The sequence below is a fragment of the Ischnura elegans genome, chromosome 5, assembly GCF_921293095.1.
Source record: "Ischnura elegans chromosome 5, ioIscEleg1.1, whole genome shotgun sequence".
Taxonomy (NCBI): Eukaryota; Metazoa; Arthropoda; class Insecta; order Odonata; family Coenagrionidae; genus Ischnura; species Ischnura elegans.
In genome coordinates this window covers 30,094,872-30,107,721 of record NC_060250.1, presented here as the reverse complement: position 1 = coordinate 30,107,721, position 12,850 = coordinate 30,094,872, and the positions used below count along the sequence as shown (strand labels likewise).

General features: G+C 37.4%; 1 pseudogene; it reads right to left on the bottom strand.

Annotated features, from left to right (window-relative positions):
* Nucleotides 1-4,459: 4,459 nt before the first annotated feature.
* Nucleotides 4,460-12,850, bottom strand: part of LOC124159658 — an 87,437-nt pseudogene continuing 79,046 nt past the window's right edge.

Here is a 12,850-nt window from a genome sequence, read left to right as displayed (position 1 = left end):
TCGGCCATATCATGACATATGATGGCCTGATGAAAGCAATTGTCAAAGACACGTGGACTGGGTGATATGCCTAGGGCGGCTCCGAGTGAGTTTTAATGGACAAGTTTTTAGGGATATATTTATGCGAGGAAAAATGCGTCAATATGAATAGACCAGCAGAAAGAAGAGTAGTTCCGACCGTGGTCGCTACGTGCAGGGGCGGATCCAGGATTTCTTTCTGGGGGGGGGGGGGGAGGGCAAAAGCAAGGCCATATCCAGGATTTTGTTCTTGTGGGGGCACAAGGATACCTCGTAATACAAAACGAACGCAATGATAATGGGACCGCATTAAAAATCTTGCATATTTTTGTGGGTCTGAGGGGGGCATGTGCCCCCCTGCCCCCCCTCCACCCCTAGTTCCGCCTATGGTGAGTGTAAAGGGGGCATAAGTGGACGAAGGTGATGTGAACGGGAAAATGTCACTGCCAGTGGCGTAGCGTGTGGGGAAGTCTGGTGGGTCCGGACTCTCCTCGAAATAAAGAAAACACAAATATAATTATATATACAAACAAAAAATATTGAAAAATCATGCATTTACAAAAGATTTATTTAACAAATGAAGTTCTTATGACTATAAAAAAGTGATAAAATTAGTTTAAAACCCTCTACTTATTGTTAATACCCTGATTTTCAAAAATTTTCCATCCCGGTTTTGGACCAAATACCAAAGAATGCAAATATAGCATGCATTGATTCGTATGGATTGACTTAGTGTCGCTACTATGAGGAGTTCATTAAGCTAGAAAAGTAATATTCTCGTGAAAATGTACGGTTGGCCCCATACCATGATGCTCTGCCTATCTGCATGGCGCCAGGCTGCCCTGATTTTGAGCATTTTCGAGTCAATGAGATGCTCGCGGCTGAGTCCTCAAGAACACAAATCCGTATTGACGCCCACCGCTCTAAGCAGAGATAACAGCGTTCCCCGGGATTTTTTATGAGCTGGGAGTCATCACGTTGAAACCAAAATATTTCGTCATACTATGCATACAGTTTACCTGCGTGATAAGTGCTTTGCTTGTTTATCTAAAGATGCTACTACCATCAACACAAACTCAAGAGAAATGGGACTATATTGAGGAATCACCAGACTGTCCCGTTGAAACTATATTTTTGATGGCACCATAGGCGCACTTAAATAGGTTTTCACGAAAGTACGGTGTGCGGTGATGAGCTGACAGCGATCCATAATTTTTCAATATTTGTTTACCCTTAACTGCATGGATTGTATCTGCATGGATTGTAAGTGGTTTCATTAAAATTATTTTAAAAATTTGTTGTAAATTAAGAGAAAATGTAAAAAAACAACAGATGAAAATGAAAGCAAAAATAAGTGAAATAGGGCATGATAAAAATTATTTCATGAGATTTGAAATTGCCCTTCAAATACAGCCTGACTGAATGAGAGTAGATGATGACGTTATTTGGCAAAATCCTTATTTGCTGAGGACCAAACTGAAAAACATTTTTCATTTTGGTCGAAATCTGAGGAAATTTCAATCTAATGAAATCATATTTGACCTCTCTGGAGAATTATGGTGAGCGGAAGCGTAGCGTAGAGTTGAAAGCGCAAGATAATCTAGTTTTCTAACGTTTTTACTGGGAGTAAGAAAGGCCCACCTCAAATCTTAAACAATGCAGAGCGAAGCTTGGAATAAATTTGAACATGTAATTTTGAAGTTTATTGACGGTTAATTACAGCAGTTTGATAAAATTTCATTCTGAAAAAGACAAGAGTCAGAGAAACAGACTGAAGGCAAGTATCGAAATTAGTGGTTATTTAATATTGGGGGCGCCGATTACAAACGTGCGTATTGAGAACTTTAAAATTCGTGTTACCTATTTGAAGTAAATTTTCGAGATTTATCCTCATTGAAGCATCTGATTTTCTTACGTTTACATCTGGCGAAATTCGCTATTTTGACGAATACAAACTCGAAGGAAGCCAATGCGTGGAAACTCTTGAGAACGAATATTACAATGGAGGATTTTTTAGTTAGCCGTTTGATGTGTTATCAACCACTGCGCATTAAAATTGGTTTACAAAAGTCTCTGAGGAGTAAGCGATCCTACTTCTACGGGAAAATAAGCTTCAAATAGGAATGTTACCTAAAATTATATTCAGAATGAAATGAAACATCGATTTTATAACTTTTCAATGCTATTCCTCACGATGATAAGTATTGTTAAATCTTTAACTGCATTGACATCAAATATGATAAACTACACTAATTGCCTGTTATTTATGAAGGGCACAATTCTTCCTCTCTAATGCATGGTGTATCAGATATGGTATGAGTCGTTATAATGTGTGGTTCTCGAAGCAGTCAGCAGGTTCCAAAGGTGATCAGCTTCTAATTATGTTGAAGGAAGTCAGCTCCCCGCATTAGAGACAAGTAAGAGGATTTACCCGAGCGATATCAATTTATTTCATTGGTAAAGGTACGGGCGCCAAGGAGAAGTTTTCAGTGAATAAGTGAAATGAAAACCTTTTGTGGAAAATTGCCACATCTGTGATACATATCTATTTTATGTAAAGGTTGTCTATAACCATAATGTATCATATGTGATGCATATTAAAATGTTTCCTTAAAAATTAAAAAAATAGCTGAAAAGGTTATTAAAATTTACCCAGTAATTGAAGCATTTCTGGATATATTTTATGCAGAAAAAATATTTGACGCGTATTTAGAAATCCATGTAGGACAAAACAACGATTGTAGTAATTAAACCTCACCTCAACCACAATATTCTCATACTTGAGAAAAATTTCCGCACAACTGTGGCACAATAGGGTGGTTTCCTTATATGTATTTTGTCATTGCCTAAATCGAAAGATTATTACTCCTGGGGTACATATTTCACGCCTTTAGATTTTTAAATGACGATATCTATATTTCGCGATTTAAATGAAAAGTGAAAATTTTCAAGAGCACAAAAACATGACGGCTAAGTATGAATGCCGGGAAAAGCCCGTGTGACGTCATTCTGGTTCTCGCTGCCGCAAAGTGAGGTGACCTTGGGGCGAGGACATGTGTGCCGCTAGGCGAAGGCTGCTGATGCAGGCTGCTAGCAGGTAGCAGAGTACCCTGCTAGCATGTAGCGCTTGGCTTAATTATGGATTATTAATACCATATCTTACGAAGAAAACTTTCCGACCATAGCCAGTTTTAATAGGTGATTATTAAGACATGTTTCCTGAGCTCTGTGCCTCATGCATGCATTGGTAATCTCAGACGATGTATAACTCCTATCTACTCGTATAGAAGCTAGCTCCCTGTGACGTCCCTGTGTGAAACAGGGTACTAAATAGTGGCTTTTAAACTAATTGTAACACTTTTCATAATCGAAAAGACTTCGCTTGTCAAAGAAATAATTTTTAAATTCCTGATTTTTTGATATTTTATTTTCTTTTTTGAAGGAAAATTATTGTTTTAGCCTAACTGGCTTAAGCGCTCACCTGGAAATTGGGGGATCTGGGTCTGAATTCCAGTCGAAGCAAATGATTGTTTCCTCTGTGGATTTTTCGCAGGATTTAAGCATCCTTCATAAGTGGTGACTCTTAACACATTGCGTACCGGGGTATTTAAATGCCTTTTAACCCTCTGTTCCGGCAGATATTTAAACCTCAATGTTAGAATGTGCCTAGTCATCGTAAAAACTCCATAACTTTTTTAAAAAACATTTTTAAATGCGACTTTGAATATAGTACTCACAAATAATTTCAGCATTTCTCTTTGTGTGATATTCCATAAAACGTTTTCCATTGTGGAGTGGATCGCCGCAAGTTGAGCACATACCTAGTCTCTTTCCTAATTTTTCTTGAAGCGCTCACTTTGCATCTTCTGGTGTGGTATTTTTTCTTCCCCTTTCCAATGATAGGGATGAGATGATGTCTACCAAGGTCTCACAAGAAGCCTTGTGGGTGATCTCTTGAAGGGACACGCTCTGTTGGCTTATCTTTGCCGTCCTCGTGCGAGGATGACTCAACTGACTCTTTACTCGCTGCCCACTCTTTCGTGATCTGGAGTAAAAATCCTTTGAAACGAATGCTACTAGAAGCGTTTCGAGTTTTATAAACCCTAAAAGCATTGAAAAGAGCACAATTTATGAGCCACAGCACTACTTTCTTCGACCATTTCATTGTTTTTCTCATTATGAAGTAATAGGATAGGTACATATCCACTTTGTCTCCCCCTTTCATACACTCATTGTATTTCAAAATACATGTGGGTTTCTTGATTGCCACTCCTCTGACCCTTTCCTTTATCTTTGAGTTACCCATGCTAGTGTTATGAAAAGTGCTAATCATCCTCTCTTCCGTTTTGTCTTTACCATTCCTCCACAATGATCACATATAAAAGTCATTTAGATAACACCAAAACATGAACTGGGCATCGAACCAAACACTCCTTTTAATGTCCTAAATCTAATGTTTAAAAATCAAAGCCTAGAGATGCCATTCAGGAAGAATGCTAGTGACACGCCATAGATAAGGAATACTTGAAGAGCACAACTAACTCTTTTTCAAGGGGTTGAAGGCATTTTATGCCCTTCCTGAATGACTCCAGAAAATTTAAGCAGGAGTAGTTGATGGGATATCTCCAAGAGGAAAAAGCTGGATCAAACCATACATCACTTCATTCAGTAAACATTTACGTTCACATCATTTTCCTATTAAATAATTTATATTCCTCTAATAGGCAGACGATTAGTGGGTCTGACAATTCACTTTGCTAGGTCCATTGCCCATTTCATCTTCTTCATAGGCATTCTTATATTCTTGCCGCCTAGCCTCCTGCTCAGGGTCCAACTCTTCCAACACACACTCTTCAGCAACGTCAGGAATGATGATTTCAGGCCTGTGGACCAAAGTCAATTCATGTTTAGCACAGCTTGCCAGCATATTGAAAGGAAAATTCAACCATAGCCATTGTCAAATATATGTATATGAAAATCTCTGCCTATGGAACCCATTTAATGTAAATGACAGCCAAGACGCGGCCACACACTATGTGTACACTAGGAAAACCTCTCTCCTAGGCACCTTTTTTACTAGTAATCAACCCTTCATACACAGAATGATTTTCTGACTCCATCGCTAATCATGATTTTGAGAAGTTCAAAAATTGCTGTTTCAGGCAACCTAAGTTGGAAGTCAATACATGATTAGCAAAGCTTGCCAGCATTTTGAAAGGAAAATTCAATCGAAGCCATTGTGACATGTACAGGAAAATCTGTTTCAAGCAATATTACGTGTCATGTTAAAATTTGTGGAATTAAAAATTTATTAACATTACCTTTTCACAACAAATTCAAAACTTGCAACATAGACCATTGTAACGATTCTCGTAAACGACATGAAGAAAAAAGGGGGTAATGTGATTTAAAGTCAACAATTCTGGTTGACGAAGGGAAACAGACGAAAAGGAAAGTATTGTAATGAAAATAGTGGCAGTAAGTTGCACATGCCGTCTCCCTCTACATGTGCTCCTGATGTTTCACCTCAAGAACTTATCAATCGTTTTCGTAAAGTCTGTCTATTGTTTGATTTGTGAAGCAACAGTTCGTGTTGTTGTCCCCGAATATTCTTTGTGAGTACCTTTCCTGGACAAGTGTGTTCGCAATATTTCACAGCTTTTGTGACTTAGCTGTAGCCGTCGTCACCCCCTGATTTTCTTTGCAAGAACTTATCCAGGGCCATTGGTTTTAACATTTATGAATTAATTTGTTTTGTTGAATTAAAAGGGTGCCGAAGTTAATATATGAGCCTGAGTGATATCTTTAATGTGATGCCCTGTTCATGAAAGTGGCAAAATTTTGGATCCCTTAGTTTTACCAAATTATTCCATCAAATTTTTCCCTCCATATATGCCAGGGCACAATAAGACTATGGGAGTAAGATGTAATATTCTGCAAATAAAAAATACACAACCAAAAACCAATAATAAGAACACAAATAAAAACCAAGAACAATAATAATTCAGTTCTTACATGGGCACAGAAAATTCAAGCTGAAGCAGCTTCTAGTCAATCATGAACAGTAACTGTATTGCACAGAGATGACAAAGTATCTCACCTTGGTGGGAGGCAATGCTCCGACATGGGAATTGCATCAGGAGAAATAGTGGTCGGGAAATTTACGAAGAATTAAATTATTAGTCGTCCCATCTCAAATGGATTCTTGTTTTGAGGTATACCTTCGTTCATTATACACTTAACGTCAGCATGCTTAGTAACATTACCTAAAAATATACAAAACGTTACTTTAATGAGTTAACAAATGACACAGAGAACAATTTTAAACATTTTTTTTTTAAATGAGGAAATATAAAGAATTTCTGCTTGGCAAATACTTTTGAAACCATGCCAAACTGTAGAGGAAATACAGCCAGTGGTATTTAAAAAGCAATTTATTGTTATAACTGATCCTATTTGCAAAATCTGTAGTCTTCATTTCCTACAGCCAGTACATGGTTCTGAGGCAGTCAAGAGTAATTTAACCAGCTAGTTTTGCCTCATTTTTCTACAGTAGCACCAATCAGTCAGATTATTTGACCATGAAAAAGTCAGCCAATAGATACATAAATACGTAAGATGCCAGTTGGATAAGGTGGGTTGAGATACCAGAGGCAACTCTAACCAAAAATATGGTGACTTTTGTATGTATCCGGTGATTCGGTGAACATTGATAAGTTCCCACTGATTTATAAAGAATGTGGTAAGATTTCGACAATATTTTGCTGATACATTAAATAAATTTTAGACAAAATTAACTTTGCAACTTCTGCTACATTTACATAACTGCTTCCACATTCTGAGTAAATCTCCAGCACATGTTTTCATCTATTTTTCATTATTCTACAATTTGAACATTATGCCAAACCTATGCGTTTTACACCTGCTTGACACCCTTGAGTAACCAGGGTGACAAAACAATCAATATGTATTTAAAGAAATAGAAACAGTGGAATATTAAATAGCTCGTAGAGGCATTTTAAATTGATGTAAAACATGAACTACATAACCATTTGATTGATCAACTTCAGGAAAATTATTTTATTCACCACACTTAAGCCTAACTATCTTAAACTAGAGTAAATCAGACCCTATCCTACATTCGACCAAGAATTTATCAATAAAATTCTTAGAGAGAATTTATAAAAATATGGAAAAATTACATCAGTCATATCAGTACAGGTTGACAATTTTTTTCTATCCCCGACAAGTAGAACCTGGGAAAAGAACCACCTGACTGCCAATCCCTTTGAATTCTGATGACAAAAATCAACCACAATATTATAATAAAAAACCACCTTTGAAACAGGTACGTGCAGCAAAAAAAGCCATCCCTTCTTACAAGAGTAGCTTTCTGTGGGGCTAATAAGCAGACACACAGAAATTTGAGGGAATGTTAATTTCATAAAACATCATTAACACATCGTATGACATAGCCGTTATAGCAGAAACAGAGAAGGATTTGAAAAATATTCTGGCTAATATAGGTAGGGTAATGAGTAGATATCAACTGAAAATAAGCACGAAGAAAACCAAGATCTTAGTATGCAGCAGAAGAGAAGAAGTCAAGACCAACATTAAAATAGGGAGGCAAAAACTGATAGAGGTGGATGAATTCTGTTATTTGGGAAGCAAGATAACTAGTGACGGGAGAAGCAAGAAAGAAATTATCAGCAGAATAGCCCAGGCAAAGAGAGCATTCCACCAAAAGAGAGACCTGCTTACAGCGGGAAACTTAAATATGGAAGTAAAGAAACAATTTATAAGAACCTACATCTGGAGTATGCTCCTATACGGAAGTGAGGCATGGACAATGACCGCAGCAGAGAAAGCAAGGATAGAGGCCTTTGAAATGTGGTGCTACAGAAGAATGATGAAAATCAAATGGATTGACCGAGTTAGTAACGAGGAAGTCCTAAGAAGGGTAGGAGAGAAGAGAAGCCTCATGAAAACCTTAATAAGAAGACGGAACAACCTTATAGGCCACATCTTGAGACATGATGGCCTGATGAAGACAATCGTCGAAGGGCAAGTGGAAGGCAAGAATGGAAAAGGAAGACCTCGGACAAAATATATGGAACAAGTAAAGAGAGATGTGAAAGAGAAGAATTACGTAGGTGTGAAAAGATTAGCTGATAGGAGAACTGCGTCAAACCAATCCTAAGATCCTAAGACCAGTGATGATGATGATGACCCATGAGACTCAATTGTGTCTACAGTGCAGTTCCAGGATGCCATATAACAGTGCACATTTGCATCCATGACTTACTCCTAAGTAATACCATCCATCTTCCAGCATTAAACACAAAATAAATTGGATTTTCAATCAATTGGTATCTTGCTCATTTGATGATTTCATTTAAATCCTCCAAAACATTTCTAAGGTGTGCAGAGTTAAAAAGTTCAATCGATAAAATAAATCCCCCCCCCCCCCCCCATGAGCACCCCTGTGAATACACAGAATAATATGTACTGAGATAAAGTAAATACGCTGTTTAATTATGAGCTATAGCTAAGAAATGGGGAAAGATACTTACCAGGTAAATTCGTAATTAATAATTCCCTATCATCTAAAGTTTTAATCACTTTTTGAAAGCCACACAGGGATTCCACTAATTCAAGATTCATTCTCATGATTAGATCACATCCTGAATGCCTGAAATAGAGAAAAAATATTCAATCAATATATCACTAACTTAAAATATGATGGAGCCCCTACATAATGAAGTCGAGGGGCTGGAAGTTCACTTTGTTATGACCAAACTTTGTTATATGTGGGTCTGCATCAGTTAACTTTTCATTGAACATCTAACCCAGCTTACTTTGGTGATGCCGTGGCAATTATTTCATTATCTCACACAGGAATGAAAAAAAATGTCCGAAAGCCTGTAGAAAAAGGCTAATATCTAAATCAACTCATAAAACTGCTACCTTTCTCCATTTCAGAGCCTTCCACCTCCACCAACTCTTATAGAAATCCTCACCAGAGATGCTCAAATGAACGTACCAATTCAACTGTCTTTTGAGCAGTTCAGATAGTAAACAGGGAAGGGATTATTTTGTTGCCTCATACAAGCAAGTTTTCACTACAAAATTTTCACTGCACTTGGAGAAGTAAAGTCATATTTCTGTTTGGGCAACGCTTCCGTTCATATACTGCTCCAGTTGCCGTCTAGCTTGAGTGGGGATACTGAATTCTCGTAAATACGTAATATGATCGTCTTAAATTGATAGAATTAACTAGTGTAATTAATTGGTTGCTCTCATGATTTCTGGATTTCGCACAGTTTTGCCGGCATCTGAAACATTAGAAGCCGTATTTTACGACGATTAGGCCTATAATTGTACGCTAAAGTGGTGGCAGTAGTAGTAATCCTTTTACAGTTCCGTCACTTCCGCATATATTCCTCATGCTGATCTGAAGATGCTGGAAGGTTTGCCAGAGAAACTGCAATCACTAGTCATATAACAATGAGGTGGAAATATGGAAATTATGAGAGCATCCACTCACCCATCGCAAAGGCCTTCCTTAATTACATAAGTGCCTTTCCAGACTGTATCCTTCCTTCTCAAGGGACGGAAAAAATAGAAAAAATGGATTGCGGTGATTGAGTGCAAAGAATTTACACAATTTGCATTATTTTGAGTGATTACTTAGATTACGCACATTGCCTTCACGTTTTATGCTGTGTGATATTGAATGTGTGTCAAGGGGATTGAAATCATCATCATTGTAAGTGAATAACCGTAAGATTACTTTCATTCAAATCTCCATTTCACTTTCCTATCTAGTTGTCATCTGTAGTATGAGCTTTGTAGTAGTGGTGTCGTCTCTTTTACATATTTAATAAAGTGTCGCACATAATCTGTTTGGGGCTGTCCCTTGCCCTTCCTCTCGTCCATGTGTCGTTCGACGATTGTCTTAATGGATTGTCTTCGATATTAGAAAATGCCTCTATTATGCAAATTTTCAGTCACATCTGTCATATGGAATTATTTTCTGGGGTGGCTCACATCAATCTCATAAAATTTTTAAAATACAAAAACAGGCAATGAGGGCTATTCTCAATCTACCCTATAGGGAGTCATGCAGGGCACATTTTCAATCCTTACAAATTATGCCTCTTACTGCCTTGTATGTATTTAATTTAATAATGTATGTCAAAAAAAATCTGAACTAATTTGATCTAAACTGTCAAATACACCAAATAAACACACGACAAAAACATGATATACATATTGAACCGAGGTCATCTAAACTTGCTAGTGAAGGACCATATCATAAAGGGGCCAAACTTTTTAACTTACTACCACCAGATATTAAAGCAATCCAAAATAGCAACTCATTCAAGCACAAATTAAAAACGCTTATATATCAAAATTCAATTTATTCACTAGATGAGTACTACGACTTGTGTAAAAAAAATATGCTAAAATAAGCTAAAATATGTACCACTGTCATCTGTCCTTTATGTTTTTTATCTCATGTGTTGTTTGTCCACTATGACGTTTTCTATGTTACACTGTAACCAAGCAGAAATAAAATTATTATTGTTAATGAAAATACAAAATATTTTTCTCAAGTATTCACAGTGGTCTTATTAAATTGCTGGCAATTAATAACTTCCCAGGGAAGTGCAGAAGCATTTGTTATTGAAAGAATATTTTATTTATTATTTAAGTGATTACAACCTAATGTGTATTTAAAATTCCAACTTTTGCAACTTTAGTCCCTTTTAAACTACACCTTTACATTTGTTAATTCTAATATTTATTTTACTTTGAGAAAATTAATGTTATTCATATATATTGTCGTGTTTTGTTTTTCAACTTGGCCTAAGTGATGATGGATTTCTTATTGAAAAATAATATTAAGTACTCGAGTCGGTGATCTCTGGTGGATTTGCCCATTTATGTAGCTTCAATGGAGTTGCGTTTATCAGGCGTTGGCATATCAATCATTGTTGAATTGGTTTTAACGTCTTTATCATGGTATGAATTATGTCTTGACATGGATACATTAGATTAAATGAAACTTGAAATGTAAAACAATGAGAAATGAGTCTTGTCATTAATTAAAGTTTGCATATTAGTGGCAAAATATTTTGTATTCACCGAATTTCATTGGCAACTAGATATTATCTTAAAGAAAACTCTTTTGTGATGAATTTTGGGAAAATCTTTGGATATTTGTGATATACTCAAGGAAAAAATTGATAAATAACTGTGTAAGGATTTCTCTTTACCCATCCGTTTATGCAAAAAAAAGTCATAGGCTTGGCCTGGGACTTGACTCAGTTACGTGACTGAGTTGGATGATGTCAAATAATGCCTACAGTCTTTCTACCAGGTGTTGGCTGTGGTGTCATCAATGATGGATTAAGGGGGGAGGGAGTCACAGGGGTCATGACCCCCCAAATTTTAATCAAAAATTTGTAACTTTTATTAGTTAATAGTTTTTTTTATCTTTTTAAAGGAGTGAAGAGAGTGTATGCATGGTTACAAGTGCCAAACATGAGAGAAGTTTGAGTTGCATTTATTGCATAACTCCCTACTGTGAAAACAAGCTCAAAAATATAATAAGCTGTGTCTCAAGTCGTTAGGGATTAGGGAGCATGAATTTGGATCATTACCCCTTCCCCCTAAATTTGATGGTTAATCCGCCCCCGGGCGTCATGCATATTGTGATGTCTGTAATCCTTTTGGGCGGATAACTCTTTCAAAAACATGCAAGAGATGCACTCCGACTATCATGGAGGAGCTTCCTGTGCTTCATTTGACCCCATATTCCCAGATTACGCGCCCTCTTAATCAGGTCCGAAATTAGGGCAGGGCAGAGGGGGCTCGTTCCCTGGGCGGTAGATTTCAGGGGGCGGCAATATTTGATGAGTTTATCAAAAAATTTGCTTACTTATTCTAATTAAATAATTTAACAATAAGTATTTATTTATAAATTATTAAACGATGATATGAATTGAAATTCCTAATAGCAAAGGTATGGTGAGTAATTCGACTACTGCATCTAAAAATATATAGCTTATGGATGCATTGTATTTTAATGGTGGGGAGGGGGAGGGAGGGAGGCAGTGAGGGGGATCAGCGGAGGTGGGGCGTCAAATTGACCTTTGCCCCTTCTGACAAAACTCCCAGTTCCGGCCCTGCTAGCAATGAATCTGCTCTAAGTTGTACGCTCAGACCCGGAATTGCCATTCAATGAAAGATTTCAGTAGTTGAAAGAGAAAGATGGGATACGACGGAGAAAAATCGTCCTCACTCAGCCATTCTGTTATAATCTAAAAATAAAAAATGTGAAAGTTGCTGCCCTCTTTGTATGAGTGGGTGGCGTCATTAGAATTGTGGTTCATTTGCTATTTAAATGAGAATATGCAGGGTGGAGAAAAATTGTGTCACGAAATTTTAACCCTGCATGGCTGATGCCAGTAGGAACTAAAATTACCCATGACGTTCAGATCGAAAGTGCACCATTTTTAAACTACAGAAACTTTCAGTCAAGCGCTCCGATAGACCGCGAGTGTGCCGTGTTGCCGGATGCGTAGGATACATCGCGATCTCCTGCAGGCAAAGCATTCGAAGTCATGAGTTGTCCAGAGCACCCGACAACAAGGAATAAGAGAGTTATATAAAGCAGGGGCGAAGCTAGGAGTTAAGGCTAGGGGGAGGCTAGGGGGAAGCTAGGAGTTAAGGCTAGGTGCATCTAATACTGGGGTGTGTTGGGGTATGGTATACCCACCAGGATAAGAGGTAGGTGTGAGATCAGTAAATTGCGGAATTA